General features: G+C 36.7%; 2 long non-coding RNA genes across 2 annotated transcripts in view; both read right to left on the bottom strand.

Moving 5' to 3' along the window:
- LOC141379126 (uncharacterized) overlaps window positions 1–1561 on the bottom strand; it is a 39722-nt gene extending 38161 nt beyond the window's left edge. Inside the window, exon 1 of the long non-coding RNA XR_012395127.1 lies at window positions 1309–1561. This is a non-coding gene — a long non-coding RNA (uncharacterized lncRNA). The remainder of the gene's footprint in view (window positions 1–1308) is intronic.
- Window positions 1562–13002: 11441 nt separating this feature from the next.
- On the bottom strand, window positions 13003–16172 carry LOC141379127 (uncharacterized). The gene is made up of 4 exons (XR_012395128.1): window positions 15833–16172; window positions 15525–15751; window positions 14210–14313; window positions 13003–14026 (listed from the first exon to the last, which is right to left on the bottom strand). It is a non-coding gene; the product is annotated as an uncharacterized lncRNA (long non-coding RNA).
- Window positions 16173–17972: the final 1800 nt, after the last annotated feature.

The following is a 17972-nucleotide window of genomic DNA, read 5'->3' as shown; positions in this document are numbered from 1 at the left end:
TTTAGCAATTTGTAACATTCGTTTGGCTACTTTTAGCAATTTTTAAAAAGTGACTCAAAAGAGCAGTGGCTGCAGGCTTCACTCAGTAAAGTAAATTGCTAGCTCAGATTGTTTTTCAGAACTGGTAATTCATTGATATTTGATAGCATATATAATTGTTGGTAATTTAGGTAGCAATAAATTTCAATGGTGCTATAACTGTTGTCACTTTCACAAGTTCAAAAGAGTAAGTACACAAGCTATGGTTGTTTAAAAGAATAACAGTTAATTATCTGTGTTATATTTAAAAATTAAAAAAAATATTATCAAAAAGTGTTTGTATTACTTTTGCAAATAGTCAACTATATTTTTCATACAAATCTAAATGGACATATTTTAAATAATGTTTTAGCTGAGATGGCCAGTCAATTTGAGAAAACATTAATTATTTTGTATACAACGTAAAGATGAAGTTTTGAGTTGCGATTACGCAATGACCTCATCACACAAAGTAATATGTTAATAAGAACCTATTTATTGTGCATCTGCATGTAATGTTTTAATATAATATAAGACACGGCGCCTCAGAGAGTAGAAACATGACAGGCTTGTGCTTGTCAGATACTATGTGATGACGTCACCGATATGCAAATTAATATGTGATGTCATCTGCCAACATTTAGCTACTTTTCGGGCAGGTTTTAACTACTTTTCATTTAAAATAGTTGGCAACAGGCTGCCAGCAACCAGCATTCTTTAAAACATCTTTAGTAACAGAAGAAAGAAACTCATAAAGATTTAAAACCACATGAGGGAGAATTTATGTTGACAGCAAGCTTTTTGGGGTGAACTATCCCTTTAAAAACAGTTTGGGTCATTTCAACTAGCAAACATAATTATTCTAATAACAAAAACAATTTAGGAACTAAAACATACAAGACATAAATATAAGTTAATCATTTCAATGATATTTTGACCGCTGTACAAAAAATTACCTGGTTTTATTGTTTATGTTAATCTGAGGGGAACACAGTAAAATTTACTTCAATAACTTACACTTGTTTCAAACCTTTGTGAGTTTCTTTTTTTACTGTTGAACACAATTGAAGATATTTTAATAAAAGCTGGAAACCTGTTACCATCATTGACTTCAATATTTGATATTCTTTTAAGTCAACACAGCTTTTTCTCGAAATGTCTTAGTGTTTAAACCATGAGGGTGAGTAAATGAGTACATTTTCATTTTTGGGTGAACTATCATGTTAAAACCATATCATTATTGCCAATGAACTGGCCTCAAAATATCAGTATCTGCTCTACTTAATATACCTCAGTGCCTCCCTCAGCAACCAGTGTTTCCAGTCTGATTTCCAGGGCATCGTTCCTCGCGGTTCTTCCAGAAAAATCTAGTTTTCTCTCCCACACATCTCAGCCCTGAGGTGATCACTGCATTTCATCCTCGTTCATTGTTCTGCAGCGTCGGATAATAGACTTGCAGAGACAGAACTCATACATTTTGAGCAGTTTTAGTGCTGTGCATCTGTACGTGTCCAGTGAAGCAGCTTTAAACGTCTGTTTGTTTGATTTCTCCTCTCAGGCTTGACCCACAGCACTCCGAGCACTTTACTTCCCATAATCCTCAGCTCCAAAATCAACATCTTGACCACAGATGAATAAAGAGGCGCCCGGTTGCATAATTCAGTGAATATAATGGACTTTTTTGTTAAAGGAACAGACAGGAGATCAAATAAAAGCTCATAAATGCCTTGCGGATAAAGTTCTTTTAAATTGCCGTGCTGAAAATAGCAAGGGCAGGAAACCTAATAGTGAGAGGACAAATTATTTAGTAGCTGAAATAACCAGATTTAGCGATCCATCTTTGAAATTTCCTCTAACCACAGGAAAATTGCTTGTTTTATACAGTCATGGTTTGGAATTTAGATTACAACATCTCCACCTTGTGGTAGTTTAGCTGTAATAGAAAAAAACTTAGTTGTAGTAATTACATGCCAGTGTGCAAAATGATCAGGTCATTATAGTTAAATTAGACAATCCCACAGGTATGTGATGGAGGATGGAAATATTTACATAATTTTATACTTAGTAATCTTGACTGTTTTCTCTATTATTCCTTCATGACCACATGAGGGCGCTATCAGCTTTTGTTAGTTATTCCAGGTTTGTAATAAGGAGTTAGCATTGTTGTTGTCAACTTAGAGCTTATGATTAATTAAATCAAAATCAAGTGTTTAATTTTAATTAGGGTTCTTTATTGGCACTGAAAAACATTGAATATTACTGTTTTAAAGAATCTTTTTAGAAGAATGCATTTCTTTAGATTGTAAAATATTTTTGACTGTAAGAAAAAATTAAACAGTTCGCTGAAATGTTCTTTGATAAAAATAAAATAATATATAATTCTAAAAATATAATTTTTATGCAAAAAGGAAAACGCTAAAATAACATTTTAAAATAAACCTGACATGTTAAAGCAATAAACCCAGTGAAAAATGTGCAATTTATGCAGTTGCTATTATTTGTTTGTCAGAATGTTAGATGAAATTCTGATAGCTTGAAATGTTTACAAAAATAAATGAATTAATAAAATAAACAAATAAAAATCTGGTCGCCTCACAGCAAGAAGGCTGCTGGAAGGGCATCCACTGTGTAAAACTTATGCTGGATTAGTTGGCGATTCATTCCGCTGTGGCGACCCCAGATTAATAAAGTGACTGAGCTGAAAAGAAAATGAATGAATGAAATCTATTGACACAATGTATATGTTAGATTGTGTGAAAGGTTTTTCAGGAGAAGTTTGGCCATATTTATAATTTGTAGCCATTTGAAAATTATACAGTAGTCTATATAATTAGTCTTTATATGATTATAAGAGGGCACCACGGTGGTGCAGTGTGAAGTTTGCATGTTCTCCCCGTGTTCCTTTGGATGCTCCGGTTTCCCCTAAAGTTAAAAGACATGTGCTAGGTGAATTGAATAAACTAAATTGATTGTAGTAGAGTGTGAATGGGTGTTTCCTAGTGTTGGGTTGCAGCTAAAAGGACATCCTTGAACATCTGCTTGATAAGTTTGTGGTTCATTCCACGGTGACGACCCCTGATTAATAAAGGGACTAAGCTGAAAAGACAGTGAATGAATGAATAATTATAAGGGCAGTTCTTCAAAATTTTCATGTATTACTTTGGATCAGTCCCTTATATATCATGGGTCTCCACAGCGGAATGAACCACCAACTAACATTTCATATGCATTAAAATGTTTAAAATTTATTAAGTATTGAAAGCTTGAAATTGTCGAACAAAAAAACTAAAAAAGGAAAATGATTATATATTTATTTAATAATTCATTTTCTTTTCGGCTAAGTCCCTTTATTAATCCGGGGTCGCCAGAGTGGAATTACCCGCCAACTTATCCAGCATATGTTTTTACACAGTGGATGCCCTTCCAGCTGCAACCCATCACTGGGAGACATCTATACACACTCGTTCACACTCATACACTACGGACAATTTAGCCTATACCCAATTCACCTGTACTGCATGTATTTGGACTTGTGGGGGAAACCGAAACATGCAAACTCCACACAGAAATGCCAACTGACCCAGCCGAGGCTCGTACCAGTGACCTTCTTGCTGTGAGGGGAACATGCTACCCACTGCACCACCGTGCAGCCCATTATATTTTATAACATTTGTTTTAAATAAGCATTTTGAAACATATTGTCACGTCTAATATTTTTTTTAATGTGAATAAATGCATTTTTAAGAAAAAAAAAACATTAATATATTCTGGATATAGCTGCACATGTGTTTTTAACACTGATAGTAATCAGAAATGTTTTTAAGCATCAGATTTGCATATTAAAGTGATTTCTAATGATTACTGGAGTAATCTTGCTAAAAATTCAGCTTTGTATCAAAGGAATAATTTATGTTTCAAAATTTGTTTAAATAAAAGCTTATAAACAAAAATTATATTTTGTTATTTCACTGTTTTCCACATTTTTATCAAATATATTTTGCATTGATGAGCAGAAGAAACTTTCTCAGGACAAAATTTAAGAAAAGAAAGTCACTTTTAAAATGTCAGAAAAGTTGGTTTGGCCTTAATGCCATGCTGTCAGTGCTCTCACAAATCATGACATCATCAGGCTACGCTGTAATGCAGAAACAAATCAATGACAGAGAGAGAGAGAGAGAGAGAGAGAGAGAGAGAGAGAGAGAGAGAGAGAGAGAGAGAGAGAGAGGTGTGTTTGAGGAGAGACAGTGTGTGAAGTCAGACTCGTTTTCCTTTCTGGCTTTTATCAGTGAACTTTCCAAGCACTGTCACCGCACCAAATCCACACAGTACATTTAATACAGTTCTCATGGGGATAAAGTGCTTTGAAGAGATTTGTCCCATTGCGACAGAAGACATATTAGTGTTTTACAGTGCATCAGAAACAAACACGATTCCAGAGAGGCTTGAATGAAGGAGTTGTGCCAATTATTCTGGATAAGGTCACAAAGTCGCCAATCTAAGTGTGGATTTTGGCACAATCCAAACATGAGCTGCGTGACAAATGATGCTTGCCAGTCAGACATTAACTCATTTGATCGACCTGATTTACTGGAAGATCCCAACATGTAAGATCCCTTCCAGCGTTTGATTTCTGGTGGAAATTTGGCCCTGGGGTAGGAGAAGGTTGCTGGATGCTGTGGCTGTCTGTTGCTTGAGAAGATCAAGAATCATTTCTGGCATTGCAATCATTTTCGTCATTAACAAATGTGAGTTTTTGTGAACAGAGAGTGTTTTTATCTATGTATGCTTGAAGAAACAGATGTTCAGGTTGCTCCTTCACGCTCAGATTCAAGCATTCCCTTAAGTGGGATAAGCTTCATCCTGAGTGTCCAACTTTGGAATAATTTGACGTATTTTATGATGCATAGTGTGTATCTGAATTTTACCTCACTGCCCATGATGATACAGAGAGAGGCAAAGCGTTTTAGTCATCTTCATTGGGTTGTTTGTTTCACTTTTGGGAGTTTTCAGGGACAAAAAATTGGACCACCATGTTTTTGGCGGAATGACTTTGATCAGTTGTGTTAAGGAGAGTCCTGAAACTGAAACACTGTGCTAAAATAAAACACAATATGGGTGAAATAAACAAGAAATGGCTGGATCTTTAAATATGATATGGGTTTGGATCATATTTTAACTTTAGTAAATTTAAAAAAAGAGACTTATTATGTTTATATCACCTCAGTATGACTGTGGACACACTATACCAGCAAACAGTTCTGTCCAAACAGCTTACAAAAGATAATTTTCATTATAAGTGCCCTTTTAGAGATTTATGAAAAAGAAAAAAATTATATAAAAATAAATACTATACAATAATAAAAGACAACGCAAAAATGTTGTCCAGCATTGCAATTTGTTAAAAAAAACATATTTATAATGAGTATTGTAAAATTTCGTAATGAATTACTTGATTCAGACCAAGATGCAAATAACACAATAAAAAGCATAGATATTAAATGATAATATTTATATTAAAGAGATTACCAATTAACCATTTAATAAACGTTTTATAAAAAAAATTTTGGAATAATTCATTACTTTTCCTTCAGCTTAGTCTCTATTTCACAGTGGAATAAAAGAAACTATTCAAGCATATGTTTTACACAGCAGATGCCCTTCCAGCCGCACCCCAGTACTGGGAAACACCCATAAACACTCATTCACACACACACACACACACGCACGCACGCACGCACGCACACACGCACGCATACACACACACAAACACACACAAACACACACACACACACACACACACACACACACACACACACACACACACACAAAGACCAATAGTTTATTCAATTCACCTCTTCCGCATGTCCGGAAGAAACCTACGACAACATGGGGAGAACATGCAAACTCCACACAGAAATGTCAACAGGCCCAGCCAGGACTCAAACCAGCAACCTTCTTGCTATGAGGCAATGAATGGATGGATGAATGAATGGTAGGATGGATGGATGGATGGATGGATGGATGGATGGATGGATGGATGGATGGATAGATGGATAGATAAATAGATAGATAGATAGATAGATAGATAGATAGATAGATAGATAGATAGATAGATAGATAGATAGATAGATAGATAGATAGATAGATAGATAGATAGATAGATAGATAGATAGAAAGATAGATAGATAGATAGATTTGACTAAATATTGTATGAATATTTTTTACAAAACGCAATGCTGGATCACCCTCAACAAGAAGTGCACATGCCAAAGCAGCAGAGTGACAATTTAAGGATCAGAAAGCTTTTTATGAAAACATACAGTATATTTTTAAAACGCTGTAGAAATTCCATATTTAAACACCCTTTGAGAGACCAAAATGTTTAGAAAGAATCAAGACAAGTAGCAATCATGTGGCCAAGCAATGCAATCGTAGCATGCGTATCAGATTAAGCAAGATCCAAAAAAAAGGACAAGGCCAAGATGCACATTTAAATCCAACTATTTTCCTTAAGCCCAGACCTTCAACCACACAAAAAAAGGCATTTTAGGAGATGAATAAAAGTAAATTGAATATTTGAGTTTTGGATCAATAGGTGGCACTGTCACCAAACAGCTACAGTCTCAGATAAGTCCCTAATATGAGTATATATGCAATTTAATAAGTTAGTTATATACAGTCTGGATGTTTTCCATTGGGTAAAGATTGAACAAACTGTAAAGAAGAAGCAGCAAAAAAAAAAAAAAAAAAAAGTTTCACCCGCAATTCAAGATGGCTGATCGCAGACATTTCTGTGTAATATAATGATGAGATGAAGTGTTTAAGGTGGCACACAGCTCTCTGATGTGTATGTACTGTACAGTATGTGTGTATGTGTGTGTAGGTGTGTGTGTGAGGGGTTAAGGAGGCGATTGGGATCCGGAGGCTTGGAGCAGCTGCACTCGTGACTGAAATGAAAACAGGACTGAACGAGGCTGTCAGGCCTCTGATGTACGACTTGTAATGGGATGTTTCCAAACCTCCTTTCTCCATATGGCTGCCGACACAATCAGAAACACCCACCGCCTACAGAGCCGGGGACTCTCAGAGCACTACATCTGGTACACAGACACTCACACTTACACACATGCCAAACAAACACACTGATTCACTGTGTCTCCTGACCTGTTTAAAACGCTCACCTATAGTTAAAAGTCACGTTCATTAAGTCTAAACAATGCAAACATTATCCGAATTCAGGCTTCAGGCAACCGTCATCTGCATCAAATGTGTCAGTGGAGCGGCCGTGTTCATACATTTCATTCTTCCCACACTCACTGTTCACGGCTTAACCAAATCAACTTTTCCTCCAACTGTTTGTCTGTCAGCTCTCCAGCATTTTTTGTGCAATCTCAGCCTGTCTGTTTTTGTTTGCTCCATCCTGTGCGCTGACTCGGAAGCGCTACTCTAAGTAAATGTCAGTTTGAATTTATCAGAAGCCGAGCTGTTATAAACACTTGCTGACTTTCCGAAACCTCGATGCTCCCCTGAGTTGTTCGAAGGAAACCACGGGAGGAGGCGTTGCGTTGAGTCTCACAAGCTCATCCAGACCTCCTGGCTGGCTCGCCATTTTTTAAACATTTTTTTGGCTTTGGAAAACACTTTTTTTACACTAACAATGACCTCCGTTCACACCTGAATGAGCCATGACAGGAAGAATCGTCACTGTTTTACTCTCTGATACACTAGGTAGTCTATGAGCACATCCTCTTAGGTGAATTGCCCAAGATCCTTGATAACAAATACACTCTCCAGCCTGTTAAATCAAGGTGGGTGTGACTGTTCCAAGTAGGATCCGATCAGGGCCGAAGCAAGCTGAACTGCCGCTCTTGGCAAAGGACAGTCATGCCGCCCTAAACCCGGAGTTAACTGAGGACGTGGGTGTTGAGGGAGGTGTCGCGGACATAACTGAGGAAGCGGGTGTTGAGGGAGGTGTCGTAGATGCCAGCATCTCTATTCTGCCGCCTAGGCGCAGATATAACTGAGGCAGCAGGGGGTGAGGGAGGTGTTGCGGGCGCCACCCTCTCTATTCTGCCGCCCTCAGCGGTCGCCTAGGTCGCCTCTATGGACGTGCCGGCCCTGGATGCGATCCTAAAACATAATTTTTGTTTGAAAACATAATTTTTTTTTTTTTTTTGAAAATGTAATCTATACCCAGCAGTGTTGGGTAAGTTACTTTTAAAAAGAAATCAATTACAAATGACTTATTACTACTGTGACCAATTGTGATGTGATTACATTACTAATTACATAATGTAAAAAGTAATTAGATTACTAATTACTTTACTTTGAAGTTACTTTTAAAACATATAAAATATGACTATAAAAATACAAAATATACTGCAGCTCCTTCAGTAATTTAATATTCACTTAAAAACTTCACAATGGGTTGATCACAGAAGGGTGACGCAGTGGCGCAGTAGGTTGTGCTGTCATGTCACAGCAAGAAGGTCGCTGGTTCGAGCCTCGGCTGGGTCAGTTGCCGTTTCTGTGTGGAGTTTGCATGTTCTCCCTGCGTTCGCGTGGGTTTCCTCCGGGTACTCAGGTTTCCCCCACAAGTCCAAAGACGTGGTACAGGTGAATTGGGTAGGCTAAATTGTAGTGTATGAGTGTGAATGAGTGTGTATGGTTCTTTCCCAGAGATGGGTTGCAGCTGAAAGGGCATCCGCTGCGTAAAACATGCTGGATAAGTTGGCGGTTCATTCCGCTGTGGCATCCCCGGATTAATAAAGGGACTAAGCCAAAAAGAAAATGAATGAATGAATGATCACAGAAGCTTGACATATTCAAAAGAGCTAAAGAGTTAGTTCACCCAAAACTTAAAATTCTCTCATCATTTACTTGTTCCAAACCTGTAAACTGAATACCTGTAACCATTTACATCCATAGTATGAAAAAGCACTGCATTGTATGGGTGTTCTGTGTTTGTCTGAGGTAATTAGTCTACCGAAATGTGTATATTCCTTACAAAGTATGAAACTGATCGTCAGTTCTTGTCATGTGGTTTTCAACTGGTGCGACTGGAAAAGGTGCTCCCAATATGTGCATGTGCACAAAGGACACAATATGTGAACGACCCCATAAGCAGCTACGCTCCTCTTCACATGTAGAAGATACCTTCACTCCCAATCCTGCACAAAAATTCAATTTAGCCTGTTTAGGCTGAGTTGGCCGCCATGTTTTTGTTGCTGTTCAACTTGTTTAAATTCTTGAACAAGTTACTGGTCGAGTTAAAAGCAGTCGAACGTTCTTTTAGAGACGGTACATGGACTGAATTTCACAAAAATATTTTTGTTTTTCCGCTCAATGAAATCAAAGTAATGTCTGCATTTAATGTCACTTGAAGAAGCAACCGCTCTCGACAGCAACCATTTCGGCTGGCGTTCTCCAGTAATTTAAATGCGAATGCTTATTAACTGACGGTGCAGCGGAAGCATTTTTTTCTTCTAAATATTATATTTGTAATGTAAGTAATGCAGTTACATTGACTTTAGTAACTGTAATCAAATTAAACAAATGTAAAAGTTAATTCGTTACATTGCTGCGTTCCTCAAAAACATAATTAGATTACAGTAACACGTTTCTGTGGAACGCCTCACACACAGCTCTGTCTATACCTAATCCCCACCCTTAACTGTAAATTATTTCCAAGATCAGAGGTGAAATATAGTTAGATAACAATTATGTACATAACCCTAAATTAAGCCTAAACTTAACAGAAATCACACATTTATCTCTTAATTTTGATTGGCTGATTGGAATGTTGTTCCAGGATCAACACAGATGTTGGTTCAGTTACATGCACTACTTGGTGAACTAACACTACCAGTTACATCAACTGAATGAGATTCATAACTTGGCTTATGAGTAACTGTGATAGGCTAAGTTAAACTTCTATAAGGAAATCTTACCCATTTCAAGTGCAAAGAGGTAAATTTGCATTTCACATTAAATTACCTCATGTTACACTCACTAGAGACAACATTCCAATACAGGTCACATAACAATATAGTAAAACTGATCAACTTATTTGTAAGAAAGCTGTTGTTAATAGCATTAAACTAATTTGTAAATGTACACAAAAATACTGTGAAACACCCATACACACTCACATTCACACACACTCATACACTATGGCCAATTGTGATCACCCAATTCACCTATAGTGCATCTATTTGGACTGTGAAGGAAACCGGAGCACTCGGAGGAAACCCACGCAAACACAGGGAGAACACACATAAACAGAAATGCCAACTGACCCCGCGACTTAAACCAGCGACCTTCTTGCTGAGAGGCGACAGTGCTAACCACTTAACCTCTATGCTATCTATGATAGTGTCTTTTAAAAGAAAAAAAAGTTTTTTTTTTTTTTTTTTTTTTAGATGTGTTTGTTCATCAGTTATGAAAATATGATTGCTCTTATATTTATACTGGACAAACATTTTATGATCCCTGGTTCCACGCTGTTTGGATTTAAATAAGCAAGCACTTAAAGAGTCTATGATGGGATCTTTATAGTAGTGATTAATATGTTTGCATGTTGCCCTTTGTTGGTAGTTTATTATAGGTTATATTCTTTTAAGTTAAGGTGAGTAGAATATTTATTGTGTCCTAACAATATCTTTTAAGGTCCTGTAAAATTTAATTAAAGTTTTTTAAATTTGTTAGTTGTAGGGATAAGCTAGTGTGTTCCAAAACAGGGACAAAATTCAGTTAGAAGACATGATATAAACATGTAAAGCTTGCAGTTTGTCACTTCCACCTTAATGGAACAACAATTTATTTTCTGACATCCCCCCATACTTCCATTTCTCATCAAATCTACTGACCAATCAAATGCAAGTGTCTGACATGCCCCGCCTCCTTTAAGATGCTGCTCGTTTAATGTACTTGATCTCAACTCACTGGCAGAGCTGTGATAAAATCAAATGCTAATGGCGGTTTTTGTATAAAGGGGAGGTAGCTAATATATGTCTAATATATGTCCTGCCCTGTCTTCATGTTTGAGTTTAGATTACTTCAAATTTCAAATAAAAAATGCACATTTTCAAGTGCTTATGTGGGACATTTAAGTTTTTGCTTACCCTACTTTAACCCAAACAAAACCTTTTGGCATGGTAGCGATCAATATATATCTTAGAACCCTTTACACTGCCAGCTAAATGTGACCCAGTTCCAAATTTTTTGCACATATCAATGTTCAATGACCATGTAAACATGAAGTAAAAAAACAAAAACGCATGCATTTGGATATTCAGTGACTGGTTTTTGGTCGACTTTATATGTAAAAATAAATCAGATATGAATCGGATATGTGACAATGTGACTATAATGTAAACAGGCAGATCAGATTTATTGAGGCATTCCATTTTGTACATCATACATACGTTTATAAGCTTTTGGCTGTTTTCAAATGATTGATTTCAGCACAAATGTTTCAGTAGACTGTTTGCTTAATATCTGTTGGTACTGCTCCTTTAACAGACATTTATCTGACTATAAGAAAGTTTACAAGTACGTGTCAACTTACACTAAGCCTAACCCTAACCCCAAACGTAACCCCAACCTAACCTTATAATCTATTGAAAATTAGTTAGCATGTAGATGCAATGTAACTTAATTCAACAAATGGACCAACAAAATAAAGTGACCATTTTCACACTTCAATATGAACAAGTCATGACTTTTAAGGTCTTAAATTTAATAAATGCTTAAACTTTATTTTAGTAAATGTACTATTTTATAAATTAGTTTAAGTTAACCAAAGCGCCACCCCTAGCAACAACTTATCCATTACCCTGCCGACCACCCGCAACACACTAAAACTGTGGCAGTTTACCGCCGTTCACATTTTCGTCAGAGAGCCTAAAACCCTACTTAATGCTTTAAAGTAATATTTCTCATACATGTAGTGCTGTCAAAGTGCACTTCATCATCTTCAAACGGCCTCAGAGGCCATTTCAGTTTTAGCGAGTTAAATTACACCCTCAGATCAAAACTGCGCTGCCGTGAATAGAGCAGACAAAGAGGGCGGCTCTGAAAATCACAACCAGTTTCCTCACAATTATGGAGCAGTTCAGTGTCCCAGTCAGCCTGCGCACTGCCAGGCAGGTGGGTTTTTATTGGCTTTTGTCTGAAAAGGCTTCAAATGACTTCACTGGTGGGTCAAGGCCAGCCTCCATCAGTGCTAATGCAGAATAGGTAATTACTGGGGGAAATACCATGAACTGCCTTCAAAACCACCCAGTCAGGGCCAAGTGTTACATCATTAAAGCCCAAACACACACACACACACACACACACACACACACACACACACACACACACACACACACATATCCAGACATACATTCCCTCACTCTCATGCTCATGTGAAGGTAAAACCAGAGCATAGCAGAGCAGATGACCGTCACCTAAGTTTATGGTCCAGGCCTGGTGGTATTTTAAAGAAAAAAATATATAGCGACACCACAGCCATATATCACACAGGTCTGGCTTTAACACACTGCCGTTTCCAAACACTTTAACTTACACTCCTTCGTAACCAACGCAATTAAATGCTGTCCCACTCCGGCACTCCCGAGCTCTTGGTCTTCGCCACAGTTAATCGACTGGCACGACTTCAAAACAGAATCCTTGAGCCATTCACATCAAGAGACCTACCATTATATTGTTAACGTATTATTTCAGGGCTAAATAATGGGTTCCCACTGCTGTCGGCGAAAAATCATTACTGCTATGGAGGAGGTGCGTTCGAGACAAGCCACTGACGTACCTAACAGGCAAAGCATTCATTAGGCTTTGAGATGGAAGGAGAACATAAATGATGTTGCTAAAGTCGAGCTATAGAAACACCACATGGAGCCTTCATGTAATCTACTGACTTACAATGAAAGCATAGTAGATACCATATACATGGTATGTCAGACAAACTTTTTTTTTTTTCAAGTATTACCTCATAGAAGCTCATGGATTTAAATGTTAAAGCTATATGGATAGTATTTTGATGTACAGGATTTTTTTCATTGTATGTTTTTTGGACAGAATTGAAGAGTATTTTATTATGGGAAACGTTTACTTGACTACACTTCATTATAAATATTTTTTATGTATTTACTATTATATAAATGACTAATAGAACTACTATTGACTTAAAATTGTATATATTTTAGAACCCCCCCCCCCCACCCCAATCTTCACCTAGAGCTTGCCAGAGTGCCCGTTGCTGCCCCATATTGAATGTAACCCCAAACCATGATTTTCCTTCACCAAACTTGACTGATTTCTGTGAGAACCTTGGGTCCATGCGGGTTCCAATAGGTATTCTGTAGGGTCTGCATTATTTGTGATAATTGATGCAGTTCAACAGATGATTCATCCGAAAAATCTACCTTCTGTCACTTTTCCAAATGATCAACTAGAAGTCATGTTATTATTTGTTGCTCTTACAACTGGAATCGATGACAAGATTTTGTCAGGTAGTGTATGTTTTGTGATATTTTTAGTCACTTCTTTTCAATGAGTCTGTTAACCCACATGAAAAAATACTTTACTAATTTATAGTATGTGTATTATACTGTATATATTGTAGTATTTAGGACTTTTTGTTAATGAATGCCAGACTACTGTATTATTACAACAATTCTTTTCATGTGGGAAACGATCATATTTCATGAATCAACATAACTTTTTATTTAAATAATTCATTATAATAAATCAATGTCAAACTTGCAATGAACTAGTCTTTTCATCCCAGGCTTATTATGATTACGTACCCTTATATAGATTTCCAGAGAGTGCCAAATATGTCCCAGGCAGTTTTTGCGACTCCATCAGAGGCTGCTGTGTACGCTATTTGAGATCTCAAATTTCTCTTGTAAGTGCCATTCATGCCTGCTCTTCTTGTGTAAATCCAACAGAGGCCGCTGTCGACTGACTTACTGACTGACTCCCCTTTCCACCCAATTCCCTAAAACCAACCAATAGTGTTTTAAAAAGCACAGATTGACATGCATGGTGTTTTGAAAAGCAATCTAGAAAAAGAAAAGTCCTTACAGTAACCTGACTTTTGCCACATTTTCAGGTTTTACCACATTCTCATCCTTTTATTTACTTGTTTACTTTATTTTTTTAGCTTCTGTTTTTGTCTTACCTGCTTTCCGGCACCATTCTTTGTCGCACTTAAACCCCATGGTCTTAGTCAACACCACCCTGCATCTCAAATCTTCGGATGTACGCGATGAGCCACTGGACAATCTTGCAACAGTGGAAAAGCCGTCCACATGGAGGTAAGCGAGGTAAGCAAGAAAAGGAAAAGCATCATACCACCTCGTAGCATTTGTTTTAAAGACGAAATGCAGCCATATGTTCCTCTAGCTCAGGGATGTCAAACTCAATTCCTGGAGAGCCCTGCACAGTTTAGTTCCAACCCTGCTCCAACACACTTACATGTAGGTTTCAAACAAGCCTGAAGGACTCAATTAGTTTGATCAGGTGTGTTTAATTAAGGTTAGAACTAAACTGTGTAGGGCCGCGGCCATCCAGGAATTGAGTTTGACATCCCTTCTCTAGCTACATAATTCAAGATCTTCAGAAATGCATAAAGGGCTACGTTTTCAGAATGAGCCTATGTTGATTCTTTTAATGAAATCTCATATTAAAGATTCATTCAACTTTAAAGTGAATTACAATTCGAAATGCATCATATTGTTATCGTTTCTAAGCAACCCATTTTAATGGGTAAATAAATAATCATAATTAAATTAAAAATGAATTGAATTTTAATGACCAAGTGCATCTAACCAAACCGATTGCAACAAACCGTTGAAGTTAAAAAAAAGTAATCCTACTGAATACTGTGAACTTAATCCATTTGAGTAAACAAAGCAATTTGAGCACAGTAAAACCCAATCAATGAAAAGAACTCAAACCAGCTGAGTACTGTAAAACCCAACTCAACTCAAACCGTTTGAAGGAACCGATTGCAACAAACCATTTGAGTTAAAAACAAACAAACTAATCTATATGAGTACTATAAACTTAATCAATTTAAGTAATGAGGTAATTAATTAATCCATTACCTTCAACACTGAGTTTAAAACTTATTACAAATGGGTAGAAATAACTTTCAGTAAATTTTGAGTAACCTACACTCATTTTATTTGATAAAGTTGACTGATGGGTTTTACAGTGTATATCTTAAATCTGAACGCAAGACTTATATCCAGTCCCTCACGGCATTTTATGTGTGAATTAATTGCTATATATATCATGCAGCAAGAAATGCCAGAAAATTAAACCTTTTCAGTAACTTTTACTTCTCCTGGAAGTTTAAATTATAGCTGGTAATGAAAGCACTGCTGTCGCACAAATGCCCCAGGAAGGGATTCCCCAGTGGGATTTACCACCTCGGTCACAGCAAGCAACAGATGGGCCATAATAACAATAAAAGAGCATCACAGACTCACGTGTGAATCACATCAGCACGCTCTCTCTCTCTCTCTCTCTCTCTCTCTCTCTCTCTCTCTCTCTCTCTCTCTCTCGTTAACGCCAGACATGTCTAATTGATTCCAGATGCAGGATGGCAGGAGAGGAAGTCGAGTAATGAGAGGTCGCTTGCGATCCCGCCGCCGCCACACATTTCAGTGACGGACTGCAATTTTATGGCCAATTGGATCTTTCAGCTGAGGAGAAACTTCACATGCAGGACAATTTTACAGACTTGCAAAAGGTAGCAGATGTTGGTTCACTACACAGTACACTCAATGATATTTACCTCAAATTAAACACCTCTTTGTCCCTGAGRAGCGTCTTTTGTCTTGTCATCTCGGTTGATGTAGTTCTATTATTTAGTTTTGTCATCAAGCAAAAATAAGTCACGCAAGGCAAGACTTCTTCTTTCTTTCTGAAGTGAGAGGAGACTCTAGAGAACCAATTACTGTCTGGAAACAGTGCTCTCATTTTCATACCTCTGAAGACTGTCTGCGCTTCAGCGTTCAATAAGCAGTGTCTGAAGGACATCTCAAATGGTATGGAAAACAGTAATCTATAGCTGACAGCTCTGAAAAGCACTCAGTGCACTGATTAATCTTTTTCTCTCTCTGTTTTGCTGTTATCTGCGGAAGAAAAAGGCTTAAGAGATGAATGCATTATTTGGAAAGGCTGGAATTTAAAATGAACAACAAATTCTACTGTCTAATAGAACATATGGTTGTTTGAGTGAAACTGTATGCTTGTAATTTTAAGTCCAAACTGGATGACCACGATAATAATTTTGCAAATGTTTTAAAGGGCACCTACTGTATGGTGCAAAATCTACTTTTGGAAGCTGTTGGATCAGTACTGTGTATATAGTGTGTCATATTGGTGTGAAATAAACACATGCATACACATGTCCACAGAACATGTTTTGCAAAGAAACTGGGATTAAAATATCTGTTCATACACTCTGTAATCATAAGCATCTCAAAAAATAGTTTTATAAGTTCAAAATGTTTTAAAAACAGAGCATGCTTGTAATAAAGACAGCATAAAATCGACATGTTTTTCTTAACCGCTATAATCACCACAGCCGCATGGTGTAAGTAAACACCCACAAGAGTGTGTGTGTGTGTGTGTGTGTGTGTGTGTGTGTGTGTGTGTGTGTGTGTGTGTGTGTGTGTGTGTGTGTGTGTGTGTGTACTGTAAACTACATTTGTGTGAAACTCATAATTTCAGAAAGGCTTGAACATACTCCACTTACTAAATAAAATTACTTGGTATTTTTGACAAATGAGCTGTATTTATCCAAGTCTGTCTCTGTCTATGACAGCTGTTCATCTGACATAACGCATGAAAAAGAGATACGCACGTGGGCACGGTGAGTGAGGGGAACCAACTAATTTGCATTTAAAGCCACAGGCTACAAAAACAGCTACACTGTACTCAGACACAAAACTGGGCATTTTCTACATTATATAATAAATAATCTGATGGGTATTTTGAGCTGTAACTTTACAGACACATTCTGAAGACAACAAATGCTTATCTTAAATCTCGTAAAAGGCATAAAATAGGTGCCCTTTAAGCAAATAAACTGTTTAATAAATAAATAAATGATAAATCTGCTTTGTTGTCATGTTTTTACATGTATGAATGCTTTAATAAAATATTTCACAATTATTTTGGCATTGTCAATATTCTCAACATTTTTAGATTATTTTTAATTGCTCAAAATATAAAAAAAAAATGTCTTATCTGTGGTGACCCCTGATTAATAAAGAGACTAAGCCGAAAAGAAAAAGTATTTAATTAATTTTCCTTATCTTATTAACACGTGTTTTGGGTTATTTATTATTAAGGATCCCTCTAAAAGATGCTGATTTTATTATAAACTTTATTTTATTATTTTGTCAATTTCACATACATAAAGTTTGCAAAAAGCAAACCTCTCTTCGTGGTGCTAGAAAAAGAGATTAAAATGTATACAAAAATGATTTCTAAGTCTAAAAATAGAAATGCAATTATAATAGTTAATTTATTTGATCCTCCTTAAACATTTTTGCATAAAATGTTTGTTTACATGTATTTTCTGTACAAAAAGTGCATTTAATAACTTTTCATTCCTATATTTTCCTTCGGCTTAATCCCTTTATTCATCAGGGGTCACCACAGCGGAATGAACTGCCAACTTATCCAGCATATGTTTTACACAGCAGATGCCCTTGCAGCTGCAACCCAGTACTGGGAAACATTTTAATAACTTTTGTTAATAACTAAATTTGAAATATATACTTCAAATACAGTTGAAGTCAGAATTATTAGTCTCCTTTGATTTTTTTTTCCTTTTCTAAATGTTTCCTAAATTATGTTTAACAGAGCAAAGAAATTTTCACAGTATGTCTGATAATATATTTATTTTGGAGAAAGTCTTATTT

The sequence above is a fragment of the Danio rerio genome, chromosome 19 (assembly GCF_049306965.1).
Source record: "Danio rerio strain Tuebingen ecotype United States chromosome 19, GRCz12tu, whole genome shotgun sequence".
Taxonomy (NCBI): domain Eukaryota; kingdom Metazoa; phylum Chordata; class Actinopteri; order Cypriniformes; family Danionidae; genus Danio; species Danio rerio.
The sequence above is the reverse complement of the archived record's forward strand: the minus strand, read 5'-3'. Positions and strand labels throughout refer to the sequence as shown.